The sequence below is a fragment of the Monodelphis domestica genome, chromosome 6 (assembly GCF_027887165.1).
Source record: "Monodelphis domestica isolate mMonDom1 chromosome 6, mMonDom1.pri, whole genome shotgun sequence".
Classification (NCBI taxonomy): Eukaryota; Metazoa; Chordata; class Mammalia; order Didelphimorphia; family Didelphidae; genus Monodelphis; species Monodelphis domestica.
The window spans coordinates 241,506,723-241,525,784 of NC_077232.1; positions in this window are offsets into that span (position 1 = coordinate 241,506,723).

Below are 19,062 nucleotides of genomic sequence, written 5' to 3' on the forward strand. Positions count from 1 at the left end.
TAGATTTCAGGAAAATATTTAAAGAAAAAAATGAAGAAAAATTACTTGTGATTTCAATTAAAACAACCTCTTTGTTATTCAAAATAGCATTGCTGCTAAAGAATTTCTTCGGTGATTACCCATTTGTTTTTGTGTAACAGATTTCTTTACAAGACTTAGTATTTTACCAAGTATAGTAATCATCTAGTAATCACAAAAGATCCCTGGAAGTTAGATAGACCTAAATGAAAGATAAAGGTAACTTACCTACTTCAATCTTCTGGGAATGACTTTCAGGTTTTTCTTTTTTTGTTAGCTCTTGAATGGCAGAAACCTGGTAATCAGGAGTTGAAGTTAAGTTTTAGAGAATTAAGATGAATGTCAGAAGGGGAAATGAGAGTGGGCAGAGATAGAGGATGAAGGGACCTTAGGAGACAGAAAAAGAGATTGCAATATAGTGCAGTTGCTCAATGTTTTGGGCATTTTCTGAGTTGATCTTATTCATTCTCCTCATTCCTAAATATGGGGATAATAATGGACTAGCTTTCAAATTGAATATCCATTTATAAACTATCCCATATATTTTTCAAAATTGGTGGATTATTCTGTATTTACATCATATAGTTTGCTGATAAACTGATATGTAATATTTACTGGGAAAAGAGATAGGGAGGATATAAAAAAACCAGGGGATAAAGGGAGGTTTGTAGCAGGGTATGGAGGATTTGATGGGAGAGAAGGACTATTGTTCAGTGAAGCAAAGGAGAGAGATGCCCCCTGCTGAGAGGAAGCAGCAAGGGTCCTATAAGGACTGTTTGTCATTGAATGACTGAACTGAAGTTCAGCTCCCTCTATGCCCAGAAAAGATTGTCCACTTATCTGACTGAGAATTCAAATAACATAAAGTTTAATAACCAGTTGGGATTGGAGTTTTTCCTCAGCTTCAGAGCTGAGGCCAGGCCCCAAAGGCTGGCAGAGGGTTTCTCCCACTCCCGTCTACTCTATATCAGTCCTCCCTTTGTCAATTTCAGAATCTTAGCAGTAGACAGAAAACAAAGAAGAACAGTTCTAACCTTCCGAAGCCTGTGTCTTCGGGCTGTACAGAGTAGAGGTACTCCATTCCACACTGGGCTGAATGAGCTCCTCCCTCCTCCAACACCAGGAAGGAGGTAAAGCCTGGCAGGAAGGAAGTGTTAGTCACAAGACCAACTGCCACTCTTAGTTTCCCCTTCCCCCACCAACTGTCAGTCTTTTTCCCTTTCCACAGATAGTACCCTAATTTTTCAGTTTATGGAGTTCAAGGATTGTCAAATAATTCAAATGGTTAGCATATATTTTCACAGTTTGAATATATCTATCTCAGGGATTTACAAATTTTAAATAGTAGAACTGTTCACTTTTTCCCAAAAAGTTATCAGATACACACCATGCTTCCTGAAATAAGATAAACAAATAGAATTCTTCACTCATAATGCATTCAAATATGTTTTAAATGATTAGCCTTAGAACACATAAATTTTATGTAATAAAATAATATTGATATATCCTTTGTGATTTTAATTTTATTCATCCTTATTTATAAATATCTCTATCTCTTAAAAATGAAGCATAAATCATTCTGCTTATGTGGAAAGTGATTAAATGTTCTTATTTTCTTCATCTAATTTGTATAAATGCACAGTTTTTTGTTGTTAATAAAACAATGTGTTAATGTATATAAATGTATTGTCTGAAAATATATTTTAATAAATTTAATATATTTATTATTCTGAATCATTTAAAAGTATTTAATATAATAAAGACAGAATAATTTCCTATAATATAGAAATAGACAAAAAGTTGTATCTTCTGGCAAAGATTCCTACAGAAGGCTATACCTAAGCCCACTTTTCATAGTATACTTCACAGAAAAAGATAAAAGTATACCTGTTGAGACAATGATCCTTAAAACCAAAAAGAAACACACATCCCATCTCCCACTACATTGGAAAAAATGGGCAGAATCTTGATTGCATACTGGTCAAGTACATGCTATGTGGTTTGGAATCCAGTGAGATTTCAGTAATGATATTTTAGAATTTCAGTAGAGGACTAAACTAGTTTTCTGCTAGCATCTTGCAAGGATGGGGAACACCAATTGAAAGGCACCTGAGTGGTGTACACATGCTTAGGGCATTCCAAGAGTCTTGAAAACTCTATGATCTCTGAAATTATGTTGGAGCTGTTGCAAACTCTGAAGTCAACACCCAGAGAGACCCTTCATGATGATGGATACAGGGCAGAGAACATAAAGTCTAAGCCTGGATATATGTGAAGGCTGGAGGCATTGAAATTTCTATTTTCTAACTGGAGATTTAAAAAATGAGTTATCCAGAGAAAAACCAAGTTTGAAGTAGTTATTGCATAAAAAGAAGAAATAAGAAATAGGATTAAGAACTACAGTCCTCCTTATCCCAATTAGGCCTGTATATGACTGTGACCAAAAATTTAACAAAATTTAAAAAATTAAACTAAGATGGAGGGTAGCCCTGGCTCAGTTCTGGTCTTATGTTTTAGTAATGCAGAAGAGGGTGGAAAGTGAGGCTACATAAAGCAGCTAACATATTCAGAACAATGACAAGACACTGTATATATCTTCAAGTATTCAGAGGAGTGAGGAGCAAAGAATAAACATCAACAATGTTAAAAAGTAGATAAGACCATGCCATGGCAAAAATTCCCAATTCAGGATAAAGAAATTTTATAAACTTTTACTTCTCTTAACTCTAACAAATAATGACTATCTGAACTATTAGATAAATATAAGGCAAATCATACTACATATAATAACCCAAAAAAGAGATCAAGAAGGTAAAAAGTTAAAACTACAATAACAAGTAATTCCATTCTAAGAACACAGAAAGCCTAGAAATTCAAGAATAAAAATAAAAAATCAAACATGAGATTAAAAGCAGGGTGTAATAATTTTTGAGAAAATATGGTAGATTGATCAGTTTATAAAAGAAGTTAGAAATGCTTACTTAAATAATGATTCCCTAAAAACAAACAAAAAAGCAAAAGAATAATGAAAAAATGAAGTACATAGAACTCAATGATTCAATGAAGCTTCCAGGCAATCCTTATTAAAGTCTCTGAAAACCTTATATTAAGAAAACAAAAATGACAATCTTCCAGAACTATTAGACAGCCCAGAGAAAGATAGAAAGGAGAGCAGGAGGGAGGAAAGTTATAAAAGGAAGGAAATATTACACATGTCATATTCCTGTCACATACAGCTATCAAAGGAAAAGAAAATTAAAAGTACTCATAGATATCTTTCAGGTTAAAAGATAATACTAATAACCAAAATGAAAGTGTTTAAACACTAAAGAATTTTTATCAGGAGTAAATAAGTCTATGTTTCACCTAGTACTAAGGAAATGAAATCAAAATTCATTAATACGATCAGTTCAATAGGTTTCTTTGGTGAAGACTTCATAACTGAAAGTTTATCCCTAATCATCTTTGGTGGTTTATTATATATACATATATAATTTTTATTTTGGGTTATCTAAGAGTTCTAATCAGTCTTCTGAGTATTTATGCTTTTGAAGGAATTCCTCTTTTTTTTTTCTTTTGAATTCTAAGTTTTACTAGCATATTAACTCTGGATAGCATATTCTGATCATTTCTTTTGTTTTTGATGTGATTTCAACTTTCTCCTTTCTTGTATTGTTGAAATAATTTTCTGCCACTTTAATTGTAATAAGGTTGCCTAATTGTTTACAAATTTTATTTGTCTCTTCAAAGAATAAGCTGTTAGATTTTTGGAACAGGCATGAAGGAAGAGAGAACTTCTTGCATGCAAGACAGAAAACTGGGGAACACATCTGTCAATCAAGGTGAGCATTCCAAATGGAATGTTCCCAGGAAAGTCAATTGGAGTCAAGCCAGGCTAAAGAGGGAAGAAGCAGGGGACAGATCCATGTTAGCTTCTGTCCTATGCTGAAGGACCCAGGAAGGGGGGGGGGGCTTCTGGAATTAGGCTGAGAAGAAATTAACTTTTGTCAATGTCTTTGTGTAATTGGAAGAAGAAAGAAGATTAAACAATTGCCCTCCATCTCCTTGACAGATTTGTATCACAGTTGTGACAAGACTGACATTTCAAATAATCCTCCTATCCCTCATTATAGATTAGGAAAACCCTCATCTCTCTCACCTCATCTTACCTCAGTCCTCCATCCTGTTGTTCCCAATAAATCCCCTTACTTGAGAAAGGAAGAGAAAAGAATGTTTCCTCATAAATCTCATAGTTCACTGGGGGGAGGGGCAAAGTCACAGGTTTCAGAAGAAGGGTGGTGAAGAGAGGAATTGAGGGAGGAGGCGGGTAGGAAAATATTGATCTATTAGCCATCAGTAGTGATCAACAGGCAACCCCAGAGTACCCCTCTAATAGCATCTCTCCATCTATCAGAAGTATTTCTACCTCCATTTACAACTAGGCACTCACAAGTTTTCCCTATTATCTCTCTAGCAAAGTCAGAGTATATCTTTTACCACAACTAGAAATAGTTCCACAGATTATCTATTTGTATTAAAGTTTATAAGTCATTCATACAATATTTGGGCATTTTTGTTAATTACATTTATATTTTTCTCATGTTTTTTCCAATATGAATTTTATGTTGTTCCTTTGGGATTTTTTATATTTTGAGTTTCTAATTTTGTAAGTGCACACTAATAAATACTCTCTTCTTCTATCTTAATAATATGTATTGTTAGCGATATATATTTTTTCCATCAAGACTACTTTGGTAGCATCTAATTTTAGTATGTTATTTTATCATTTTAATTTCCTGTTATATAATTTATTACTTCTACTTTATTCCACATTATTTTTATAAATAATTATTTCTATGATGGATTCATTTTCTTAGGATCACATTGTTCAATCTCAATTTGGTCTATATCTTTTGTTTGTGCTTCCTGAATTATTTTTTAATCAAATTGTGTCCTATTAAGTATGTTCTTTCATTTTTGTTGTTGCTAAAAGTTCGTTGGAACTCTCCAAAGTATAGAGAGACACAGATAAAGAAAAAGAGATAGGGAGCCAAAGTGAAATAGTTGCTAAATAAAATATTTTTAAATGCAAGTATTTAAGAGGATAAAATTAAAGTATTTAAACAATATGCCATCTAAATCCATCAATAAACATTTATTAAGCACATACTATATTCTAGGTACTGTGATAATTAAAGGTTTTATATTTATTGATGCAAGTTTAACAAAAACTATAAAATAGGTTAATAGAAATAGAAGTAGATATTTTAATAAACTAATTTCAGGGGAAAATAGTGAACAAGTGTTATATAATTATACCAAGCAATGATATGAGGTACAATGAGCCAAGTATACCCAGATTATATAGTTTCTCATGTTAAAGAATGCAGAGAGACTATTTTTTGGAGAAGTGTAAAAAATATATACAAGTATCTCAGAGATAATTTGGGGGACATATTAAAGTGCAACTTATGCTAGTTTGCTACAGACATGTTGGACAACAGCCACTTGAATTGGCTGCAGTTGTAGAATCAAAAATGTGGATGCTTTTAAAAAGATATTAATTGTTTTTTGGCTTCCTTCTTGGTTCAAATTATCCTTTTGATTTCACTTATAATCTTACATAATCTGGTAAAAGATAATGCTAAAATGGGAATAAGTCCTTAATTATTTCCCTGCCTAGGGGAAATAAGTCTCAGACTTATCTTGATTTCCCCTGGAGTAAAGGGCAGTTTTGTTAGTCAGAGGAGGACTCATCTTGAAACAATGGCATACTTTGTTATGAAATGGTGGAACCAATGATATTTACAGACAATGCTTGGTTGAAACTGCTCTACGCAGATGAGAAGTTGTTTAGGACTGAGTATAACTATTTTTGGCAGGGAAAGGAAGTGGGAGGATATGTGTGCTTTTATTATTGCTATATTTTCAGTGAAAATATCCTTGGTAAGAATTAATTGGTATTATCTCTAAATAGAACTAAACCTGAGACATTGTTGGCTAAAGGGATAGGGCAGGGAAATAGAAGTCAAGATATTATTGCTAGAAGAGACATATTAACCCATTAGGGTATTCCTAGAACTCTAAAAGGGATATATACTAAGCTTTTCCCTGGGATTATAAACCCAGAATATATTGGCTACAGAAACAAAATGGTGGCATGGGAAGAGGAAGCGCAGATGGATTTTATTTATAAAAAAAACTATTGCATGACATTCAAGGAAAAAATAGCTCTAATATTGCACAAAATGCCTTCAAAATACATAAAGATTAGACATTATTAAACTCCTTCTATAGGAAAGTAATAACAAAATTAAATGATATATATGCAAAGAAGAGATAGACATATTTCTAAGCAGTATTGATGCAAAAAGTAGTGAACAATTTTAGGAGTAAAGAAATTTCAACATTTTAAAAGAGATTATTTACTATGACCAGTATGGCTTTATACTAGGAATACAAGTATGTTTCAACATTAGGTAAATTAGAACATATTAATAACCATTTAAAAATCATATGATTAAACAGAGAGGAAATTGTTTTCATAAACTCATTTATGTTAAATACTTTTTTAAAGTATAGCAACTGATGAATATGGTGATTGGTATGTATTTAAAATGAAGAGTTAGTGTTATAACTGTAATGCATACAGAGTAGAAGACTTTCTAATAAAATAAAGAAGTTGAGGCAATGGTGGTGATTTCCAAAACCATTATATGAGGAAATCATGGGAAATACTTCAATTAAACTGACTCTATATTGTAAAACTTCTGTTTTGAGGCCTAAGTTTCATTTTTCCTGTAAATTCTACCTGCTTGTTAATCACAGAAATTGGTTGACATTATATTTTACATACAAAAGTGTCCTGCCACTTGTCTTCCTCACAACTCTCAAAACTCACTCATCTCTCTCCCAACCCAGAAAGCCTCTAATCTTTACTCCAATTAGAAATCAGATCCAATCATAAATCCTAATTATATGTTGCTATTTTTGATGCATAAAATATACCTACTTTATTTAGGGTTCAGTGATACACTGAGGAGAACTTGTCCCAAATTTGTTATGCAATTAGAATACATTGCTTAATAAATGAATATTGTCAGGAGATTGAATCTTTATTTCTTCAGTTATTTTGGATTTCACTTGACTATACAATATTAGCTATTCTAATTTTTGAAATGAGACAAAATAAATGGAAAGAATAAGTACATGCTAAGGAAAATTATTACTACTTACAAATGATGTGAAAATCATGTAGAGTATTAAAAGTAAATGAAAAAACAAATTCAGTAAGTTACCAGTATAAAAACATAAAAAATAATACTTTTTGCTTATGTTAACAAATAGTCTTGTAGGAAGATATAGAAAACAGAAACTATCTTCACAATAATAACAGAACTTACTCAGATATATTTACAAATTATAGAAATACAAATACAAAGAATTCTTTATGGAAGTAGAGAAAGACTTCAAAAATTGATAAATATTAATTGTTCATGGTTTGGTAGCAACAACCAAATAACTGGATATTATATGACTCAATTTTAAATTAAAAGACATACTAAAATTAAAAATATTTGAAGAATTATAACAAATAGCAGAAAAATTCATCCAGCAGAATAATGAATTCATAATCTCAAAAAATTAACTTGTGGGGGTTAGGGGAAGGAAGATTGAAAGGATCCAAGCAGGATTAGATGAAAAATAGTGAGTTAACAATTTAATAAATGCCATTAGGATGTAAGAATTTTACTAAAATTCTTAATTACTAAGGTTATTTTAATGGTCATTAAATAGAAAAAATCATTAAAAAAATTAACTAAACAAAACTTGAGACAAACATACCTGAGAACTCCTAAACATAGTTAAAAAAATAAAAATCTCTTTGGATGAAATGGGGTTAAGACCAACAGCTCACACCATATATCACCCAAATCATGAAAGGATACATAACTTAAATATAAAAAAATGTCACAACATAAAGAAATTAGAAGAGAGAATGAGATAACACTCATAAGTATGGATTAGTGGAATATTCTTGAATACGTAAATTATACAAATGATCTTAAAGGATAAAATGGACAATTAAAAATTGACTATTATATATTTATGTAAACACATGTGCATATCCACACATGTGACAAAATTGCTCAGATACTCATTAAAAACACCTCAAGAATACATTCCCCTTAAAGCTATTAATATGATAAAAATACATTTGTTATATCATATAGCAGTAATTGTGGATTTGCACATGTGTTTTTAAGCATGAAAGGGTCCATATGTCTTTACTTTGTTATCAATTAATTGAAAATATAAATTATTCCTCCTTTGAATAGAAAGTTGTTGAATCAGAAAAAATTAGATGTTACGAAGAATCATTTACAAACATTACAGATGTCAATCCAACATCAATACAGAATTTTAATATGAGAAATATGTTTATGACATATAATGTGAATTAATTAAAATAACCTGTTCATTGGGAAGCTCAATCAATTACAGATCAAATGGAAATTTATAATCACTTTAAACATGAATGTGTTATGCTTCATAAATATAAATATAAATATAAAAATATATATATATATATATATATATATATATGTATATACACTGTCCCACCCACTCTCTCTTTCTTTAGTGGTAAATAACTGGAAACTAAAGGATTACTTATAAATTAGGGCAACAAATTGTGGTAAATGATTGTAATGAAATAATATTTTGCCATACATAATAAATGATATACAAGGCAATCACAAATAACATGGAAAAACTTAAATGAACTAATGAAAAGTGAAGTGAGTAGAACCAGGAGAATGCTGTACATAGTAATAGTTATAAAATACAATGATCAACTGTGAATGACTTAACTATTATCATCAATGCAAGGATCTAGGACAACTGCAAAGTACTTATGAGGAAAAAGACTATCCACCACCATTGAAGGAAGTGATAAGAGTTTGAATGTTGATTGAACTATACATTCTTCCTTTTATTTCCTCCATAATTAAAAAAAAAGTATTCATTTAATTTTCATAGTTACATGTAGAAACAATTTTGACAATTGTTTTTTTCTTTTATTTAACCCTTACCTTCCCTTTTTCTGTATTGGTTCTAAGGCAGAAGAGTGGTAAGGGCTAGGCAAAAGGGGTTGGAGCATAAATTACTTGCTCAGGGTCACAAAACTAGAATGTCTAAGGCCAGATTTGAACCTAGGACCTCTCATTTCTAGGCCTGGCTCTCAATCCATTGAGCCACCTAACTTCCCCCCTGACAATTATTTTCTGACATTTTATGTTTCAGATTATCTCTCTCCCTCCCTCACCCACTAACCAAGGAGGTAGTCTGATATAGGTCATAGCCATACTTTCATGCAATACTTATTTCCATATTTTCTTTTTTTTCTTATATAGTTAACTTCTACCACCACCAACAAAAATAATTGAACTGAGCAAGTGCACAAAATTTATGTGCAAATCCCCAAATACTACATTGCTTACAATTTATTTATCAAAGTGAAAATTATATATGTTTGGTAATATAAACATCTTCTGCTTTAGGGTTCCCTTTGGAATTATTTTACTTGTATACTTTTTCCTCTTGATTTTGGTGACTGTTATTTTTTAATGTAACCATAGTAGGTATTATTCTTATTCTTTTCTTCTGTAAGAATTAAATTTAGGTTTTATGCTAAATATGAGTTATAAATTAATTTTGTGTTTACCAACTTAAAATATTATAGCTTAAATCAAAATGACTTTTAGCAGCTTTTATTTACAAAGAGGTAGAAAGAGTGAATGTGGAAAAATGTAGATTCTAACAAGCCTATAAGCCCTTCTGGGGTGAAGTCTGGCTCAGCCCCAGCAGGGGCTTCCCCAAGGTTGCTATCTGCACATGAATTTTTAGGTAATCCACAGTCAGAAGTCCCAGTGGTGTCCTCAGCCAGACTTCTACCTGCTCAACACAGCCTGCTCTAAATACAAGGCAGCAATCTCAGCCACTTACTCCAAATGCCAGGAAGGAATGCTCCAGAACCAATCTCCCCAGAAGCCAGGAAAGGAATGAATGTAGACCATGCTGGTTTCTTCTTTTACACTACTTTTTCCATGTCACTTCCTGTCCATCCCCCCTTCTTCACAGAAAACCAATTGCAGGCTTTCAATTTGCCTAGCACTGCCTGGAGGGGGTGGGGGTTAGTGCCCTTTGAAGGTGTGAGCTTACACTAATAAGTGACTAGTGAACTCTTACTTAGTGTTAAGTAGGGTACTTTAAGTTCTTGATTTGATTAGCTAAAAATAGACAAGGGGAGAGTTAATCCTATCTTCAAACTTCTCTTAATATATTGCCCTTCTTTTCTTTATATTTCTAATATTTGTCATTTCTAATAATATAATAAAATCTATCATTCAGATATGACAAGGTAATCTGAAATTTCTCCCATTAGTAGTATTTGTGTAATGTTCAGTTATTTTGTCATTGCAAAGCTTACATGAATATATTCATACATAACAGCTGTTTCCTCTTTCAATTATTGTCTTAGGGCTTAATCCTAGTAATGAGATCCCGAGGTCTTGTTTTCTGAAAAAAAAATTCACAGTTGCTCTATGAATGTAATAATGGACCTATTTCTTCTTTTCCCTATCACCATTTATTTTATTAACTTTAACCCATCTGGTCTCAGTTACCAGATGTTACTAGGACCATATTTAGCTAGATTGCTGCTTAGGCAGTGCTAACAATCTGTTGCCAGGATCATGCTTTTTCCAAAACCAAATTCTTCTGTTTTGTCATACCCAGTGGAATATTTTTAAAATTCATTTACAGCTTCTAAACTACTGTTGTACTTCCTAAAACTATGTTTGGATTTTGTATATGCTCAGGCTCAGATCTACTATTAACCTGATGTGGTTTACAGAAACTATCCAGATATCTATCCCATTTAATTTATTTAAGATTCTATTAATATCCTTAACTTCTTTCTTCTTTGTGTAGACTATATATAATTCTGAGAGGGGAAAATTAAAGTTCTCCTCTACATTACTTTATCTACTTCCATTTGTATTTCATTTAGTTTTTCCTTTATAAATCAGGATGCTAAAGCTCTTAGTGCATATAGGTTCAATATTGATAATGCTACATTATCCACAGTACTTCCTTCCAAGTAACATAATTATTCTATTGATCCCTTTTATTTATATTCATTTAACCCCAAACTCTATCAGATATCAGGACTGCTATTGCTGCTTTCTCTGGATCACCTGTGGCCCCTTTCCTTCACTCTATGTTTGGCTCTCATTTTCAGTTTGTTTTTTTGTAAATGACACATTGTCAGGTACTGGTTTTTTGTCCTTTCTGGTCCCCATTTTCTTCCCATGGGTGAATTCATTCCATTACATTCAATGTCATAGTTACTAGCTATGAATTTCCATCTACTCTGTTCCTCCTCGTGTTTTTTCCACCTCATCCTTTCTTTCTGCCACATCCCTCTTCAGAAATCCAATACCTCTCCAATTCATACTCCTTTCCCCAAATCCTGATTTATCCTCTCCTTTTGCCCAACTAATTCCAAACCAGCCTTTTCAAAGGTCCTTCCCTTGTCCTTTTCTCCTTACCATTTAATTCTTGTCTTATCTGCTTTTCTAAACATCCTCCTTGTCCCCCACATCTATGCCCTCCTGCTTCTTGATATGACTAATACTAAAAATCCCTCAACTATCTTCTCTTAAGAGTTCTTTATCATCTTACCTTTCTCTCCCTACCTCTTGATAAATACTCCCTTCCCTAATTCTTCCTTTTTCCAAATCCCCTTACCTTCTGTTTCTGTGTACATTAAGGAAAAATTTACCCTTCTATTCGTGTATGTTGTTCTCTCCTTATCCCAGGTCTGATAAGAGCAGCAACCATCTACTCCCTCCACCCCCTCTCTGTGGCAGTTTCTCTAGTCATTCCTTCTCCATATGAGAGATTTATTGCACCCAATCTTCTTCTGGTCTATTCCCATACCATTTAGACTCATTCTATTACACTCACTTTGACTCTGAGTTTTTGATCTATACATGCCTCTTCAAAATTCCTTGGCAATGATGTGATTCCCAGGGGCCAGAGATGACATTTATCCCATACAGAAACCAAACAATTTAATTTGGGGGTGCTTATGATTAGACTTTCATTATAAATTTTTCTTGTAGATCAAATTTTCTGAATAGCTCTGGGATTTACCCCAGGAATAGTTGAAACTTGTTTAGTTCATTGAATATCTTTTTTACCTTTTATAATTATCCTCAAATTTTCCAGATATGTCTTTCTTGGTTATAAGCCTGACTCTTTTGCTCTACAAAATACTATATTTTGTGTCCTGTGTTCTTTTAATGTTGTGACTGCTAAGTCTTCTGTTATTCTGACTGCAGAATCATATATTTTTATTCTCAGAGCTTGTGATATTTTCTTTTTAAACTAGGAGCTATAGAACTTAACAATGATATTACTGTGCATGTTCAGCTTTGGGTTTCTTTGAGGTGGTGAACAATAGAATCTTTCAATTTCTATTTTATGTTCTGCTTCTAGAATTTCTGGGCAGTTTTCCTTGATGATTTTCTGGAGTTTAGTGTCTTAATATTTTTTATCATAACTTTCAAGGAGATCTATTTTCTAGGTCAGTTATTTTTGAGATATAATGTTTCATGTTCTCTTAAATTATTTCATTATTTTTATTTTGCTTTATTATTTCTCATTGTCATAGGATTTTATTAGGTTCCCCTCCTCCAACTCTAGTTTACAATATATTATTTTCTGTGAGTTAATGGATCTCCCTTTCCATATAGGTGATATTTCTTTCATACTTTTCTTCTTTTTCTTGAATTGCTCTTATCTTTTTTCCTAAGTTTTTCTTCATCATCTTTCATTTTTAGGTTATTTTAAAGGCTTTACAAAAGGTGTTTTTCAACTTGTGGCTATTTGTTGCTTTTCTTTGCTGATTTTGAAGTTGATGTTTTTATTTCACTGTCCTCTGAATTGTAATCAAAATCTTTTCTGTTTCCATAATAACAATAGTTGAGTTATTTCTTGTATGCTTGCTCATTTTTATTTTATGTTCATTTTTTAATCATAGCAATTAGGCCAATATATTTGATTTGGGGCTTTTTATTGGAGTCTCAGAGTTAATAATGTGTTAAGGTATGGTATATAAGGTGTTAGGACTTTTTTCTGTTTGTTATTCCCTGGACCCTATTTAGTTCTTTCAATTTCTTTAATCCTGTGTCAGATGTAATTTCTGGTCCTCATTCAAGCCTAAACAAAGGAGCTCCAACAAGAGATGGTGGACAGTTCTACCACTTTATCTATAAGCAGACAGCTCACCTCACCCTGTGGAAGCAACCAGGGACTCCACTCTTTTGGGAGTGACCACAGCTGATTTGACCCCAAACCTTCAACAGCCACACTCACCTGTGAGCTATCCTTCCTCATTCTTCTTCTTATTGCTTCAGCCCAGGACAGAACAAATATCCAAACTGCCTTTATTGGGGTTCTGAGGCCCTTGTTCACTATCTGTAAATCTTGTGTAGACTCCACAGTATCTACCTTTTCAATTTCTAGCTGTGGGCAGCAAAGGAGGGAAGTCCATCATCATCTGAGGTCACAGCAGACACAGCTGTTCCTCAGGCCCTCTGACTGAAGATTCTAGCAGTACTCTTGGAGATGAAGTTCCTGAAGCTCAGAAAATGAAAAGAAGTTGCTAATCCTTCTCTCAGGGGTTATCTTCTTGATTATACTCTCTTCTATTCCTGGCCTTATGACCATATGATAGAACTGAGTCTAGAAAAGTCAGTTCCTCCCTAATTTTCCCAGACTATTAAGATTTACTCCAGACTCTTGTCTGTTTTGGCTATTTTTAGATTTGATTCCTTGGAGTTATTTTTGGTTGGTTGTGGGGGATATTAGGAGGGTGAGAAAGTTTCATGCACTACTATTCCATCTTCCCACGATACATTCCATATTTCCATATCTCACATGCTATGACAGAACACACATAGCATACATACAATAAGAAACTCATGAAGGAAATAAAGGGTAAGACTGTATACTTTGATTTATAATTTAATCTACATAAATGTTATTCTAGTTTAAGTGATATTTCTTCTTTTACAATGTGTAAATATGTATTGTATGATTACACATGTACAACATACAGTACATGATGTCTTAGGGAACTTTAGGAGTGGGAAGTGAAGATGCTTAGCAAAATTTCAGAACATAATTATTGAAATTATATAAGCATGAAAAGAATTTTAATGAACTATGAGATTAAAGACTAGGATAACACAGAATGAATTGTAATTTGATATATTGTTAAAAAATGATACATTTATGAGATGACAAATTCATTGCAGTCCTGGAGTACTAGAGTGAATATTTAACTGGTTCTGTCTGGGGAAGCTAGGTGGTTCAGTAGATAGAGTAGCAGGCCAGAAATGAGAAAGACTTCAGTTCAAATCTAGCCTTAGAAACTCACTCTTTGTTTAACCCTTGGCAAATCACTTATTGTTAGCTCAGTTTCCATATATATATATATATATATATATATATATAATGAACTGGAGAAAGAAATGGAAAATCACTCAATTATATCCACCAAGAAAACCCAAAATCAGATCATGAAGAGTTGGATAAAAATAAAATAACTCAACCATACCAATTGTCCACTTATTTGACCCCAGAAAATCTAATTTTCATTGTCCACACCCAAAACCCCTGTCTCACAATCATCAAACTCATATCAAACCTCATGCTGATCCTACCCTAACTTTCCCCTTCTTTACTGACTATGGTCCCCATTTCATTAAAAAGAAGGAACATCACCATCCACGTAATTGACAATATCAACAATCAAACCAACAGAAATTACATAATTATCTCAATAGATGATGAAAAAGCCTTTGACAAAATACGACACCCATTCCTATTCAAGGACTAGAAAATATAGAAACAAAAGGGTGATTCCACAAAATAATCAACAGTATATATTTACAACCATCAGCAAGCATCATCTGCAATGGGAACAAGTTAGAAACCTTCCCAATAAGATCAGGATGCCTGTTATCACCTCTATTATTTAATATGGTTCTGGAAATGTTTGCAATAGCAATTAAAGAAGAAAAAGAAATTGAAGAAATTAAATAGGCATTGAGAAAACTAAACTATCACTCTTTGCAGATAATATGATCACACACTTAAAGAATCTCAGAACATCAACTAAAAGACTAGTAGAAATAATTAACAACTTCAGCAAAGTAGAAGGGTACAAGATAAACCAATATAAATCATCAGCATTTCTATATATTTCCAACATAACTCAGCAGGAGGAGCAAGAAAGAGAAACTCCAATTAAAATCACTCTAAACAGTATAAAATATTCAGGAATCTATCTGCCAAGACAAACACAGGAATTATATGAACCCAACACAAAAACACTTTTTCACACAACTAAAACTAGATCTAAACAATTGGAAAAAAATTAATTGCTCATGGGTAGGACAAGCTAACATAATAAAAATTACCATCCAACCCAAATTAATCTACTTATTCAGTGCCATACTTATCAAACTACCAAAAAAATTTTTATACAATTAGAAAAAAGTAACAATGTTTATCTGGAAGAACCAAATATCAAGAATATCAAGGGAAATAATGAAAAAAGGTGAAGGATGGGGGGCATAGCAGTACCAGATCTTCAACTGTACTATATAAAGCAGTGGTCATCAAAACAATATGGTACTGGTTAAGAGACTGAAAGGAGGATCAATGGAATAGACTAGTGTTCAATAAATCCAAAGACCCCAGTTTTTAGGGGCAAGAACTCACTGTTTGACAAAAACTTCTGGGAAAATTGGAAAACAGTATTGGAAAAATTATGTTTAGAGAAACATCTTATACCTTATACCAAGATAAATTTAAAATGTGTATATGACTTAAATATAAAAAATGAAATCATAAATAAATTAGGTGAACACAGAATAGTATACCTCTCAGATCTGTGTGAAAGGAAGTAATTTAAGAACAAACAAGAGATAGAGAACATTTCAAAATGTAAAATGAATTACTTTGATTATATCAAATTAAAAAGGGTTTGTACAAACAAAACCAAAGCAACCAAAATTAGAAGGAAAGCAACAAACTAGGAGAACATTTTTATAACAAAACTCTCTGACAAAGGTTTAATTTTTAATTTCCAAAATATATGAGGAACTAAGTCAATTGTAAAAAAAAAGCCATTCCCCAATCAAGAAATGATCAAGGAACTTGAACAGGTAGTTTTCAAAACTATCAATATGCACATGAAAAATTGTTCTAAATCCCTACTGATTAGAGAAATGCAAATTAAAACAACTCTGAGGTACTGCCTTATGCCTAGCAGACTGGCCAATATGGTAGCAAAAGAAAGTGAAAAATGTTGGAGAGAATGTGGCAAAATTGGGACACTAATACACTAATGGTGGAGTTGTGAATTGGTCCAATGTTTCTGGAGGACAATTTGGAACTATGCCCAAAGGACTTTAAAATAATGCCTACCCTTTCACCCAGCCAAACCACTGCTATGTTTGCATGCCAAAGAGATAACAAGGGAAAAATAACTTGTACAAAAATATTTATAGCCACTTTCTTTATGGTAGCAAAAAAATGGAAAATGAGGGAATGTCCATTGATTGGGGAATGGTTGCACAAATTGTGGTATCTGTTGGTGATGGAAGGACAAACAAACTGGAGGAATTTCATGTGAACTGGAATGACTCTGGGAATTGATGTAGAGCAAAAGGAGCAGAACCAGAAGAACATTGTACACATATCCATTCACAGTTTTTCTACCAGTAGTTTATTAGTATTCATATTTTTTTCAAATCCTCTCTGGTATTTCATTTTCCTTTTTTGTCATGTTAGCCAATCTGATAGGTGTGAAATGGCACCTTAAAGTAGCTTTAATTTGCATTTCTCAAATCAATAGTCACTTGGAGCATTTTTTCATGTGACTAAAGATAGTTTTAAATTCTTCATCTGGTAATTGCTTATTCATATACTTTGACCACTTGTTATATGGTAAATATTTTATATATATAAGAATTTTGCTAAGTTCTATATTTGAGAAATGAAGCATTTGTCAGAAAGATTTTATATAAAGATTTCTTGCAGGAAAATTTTTCCCAGTTTGTGTTTTGCTTTTTTAATCTTAGTTGTATTGCTTTTTCTTTGTGCAGAAATTTAAATTTAGTCAACTATCTACTTATAATGTTTTTTTTTATTTGTTGCTTTGACCTAAATTCTGCCCTTATCCATAGATGCTCCCCTCATTTTTTTTATAGTATCACACTTTATTTCTAAATTGTGTATCCCTTTTAACTTTAGTTTGGTATGTGGAGTGAGGTGTTTGTATATTTTTTATTAGGGGATTCCAGTTATGATCCCCACTTTTGATAAGGATACAATTCATTATTATCATCAGATTTTCTAAATAGGGCCATTATACTTCAAAAAAAGAATGAGTGTCCACTTTTTCTCTTCATAGTCTATTTTTCCTAAATTGAATTAAATTTTAAGACAGTTAATTTATATTCTGATATTTTTTAAATTTCTAATAATTTTATGTTAATTTTAATGAATGGAAATTATATGTATATTATTAAATAAGTAAAAAATAAATGAAAAACAATTATTCATATTGGTAATATGGAAATTCTATGATAAATCTTCTTTAGAACACTAATAAAATGGAGACATATTTGGATTAATTTTAAAAATTCACCATAACTTAAAAGGTATACATACTTTTATGCTGCTTGCTATATAACATTATATTAAATTTCAATGTAAGTATTGTAAGTAAAGTTCAATGTAAGTAATACTTTCACATATTTCATTTTTCCCATTAGTAAACAGCAATAAAATTGCAATATAAGGTGTACAGCATAAATTGAAAAACCAGGAATGAAAAGATCAGTTTTAAGAATATGTTTATCTTGCTAAGGAAATTTTGCCCCATATAATTTTCTCCCTGGACAAAATCCAGATGAATTACAATCTCTTTTATTGCCTTGGTTTTGGTTCAACTACATTTCATATTTTACTTTAGAATACTTTAAAATATAGGTACAGATGTTTCATTAGCACAGCATTTAGGTCAGCACAATTTATAATGCTTTGTAAATTTTAAATTTTATACAGAACTTAGGCAGTAATTATATAATGAAACCCCTTTTAACAAGGAATTACTTGAAGCATACATTTTTTCACAAGCCTTCCAGTCAGAAACAAAACAAAATGTTTATAAACTGGTAACAGTGTTTAAGACCTCTCTATTTTTTAAGATCCACTTTATATTGATGCAGCTGATACAAGAGAAAATTAATACAATGAAATCATTCAACTAACAAATATTTACTAAGCAATTACTACTACAACATCATGACCACTTTTATTTATTTTTTTTATAAACCCTTACCTTCCATCTTGGAACCAATACTGTGTTTTGGCTCCAAGGCAGAAAAGTGGTAAGGGCTAGGCAATGGGGTCAAGTGACTTGCCCAGGGTCACATAGCTGGGAAGTGTCTGAGGCCAGATTTGAACCTAGGACCTCCCATATCTAGTCCTGGCTCTCAATCCACTGAGCTACCCAGCTGCCCCCTATCATGACCACTTTAAAGGCAACAAGGATACAAATTCAAAGATCTTGACCTTTGCTTTCATGGGATTTCCTTCCTAATGGAAGTGGCAAGTACCTGTCTAAATATATATATCAAAATGTAAGGAGAATAAATGAAACTATAGATAAAATAATCAAATAGAGGATAATGTGAGAGTGAAAGTACTAGCAATTGAAAGATTAGGGTTGAGGAAATGGCTCATTAGGAAGAACATGCTTGAGTATATATTATAAAAGAAACAGAAGCAAACAGGCAATGAATTTGAAGCATTTGAGGTGATGATTGCAAAGATGGCCACTGGGTAGCACAGTGGATGAAGGGGATGTTTTGGAACCAGAAAGACATAAGTTCT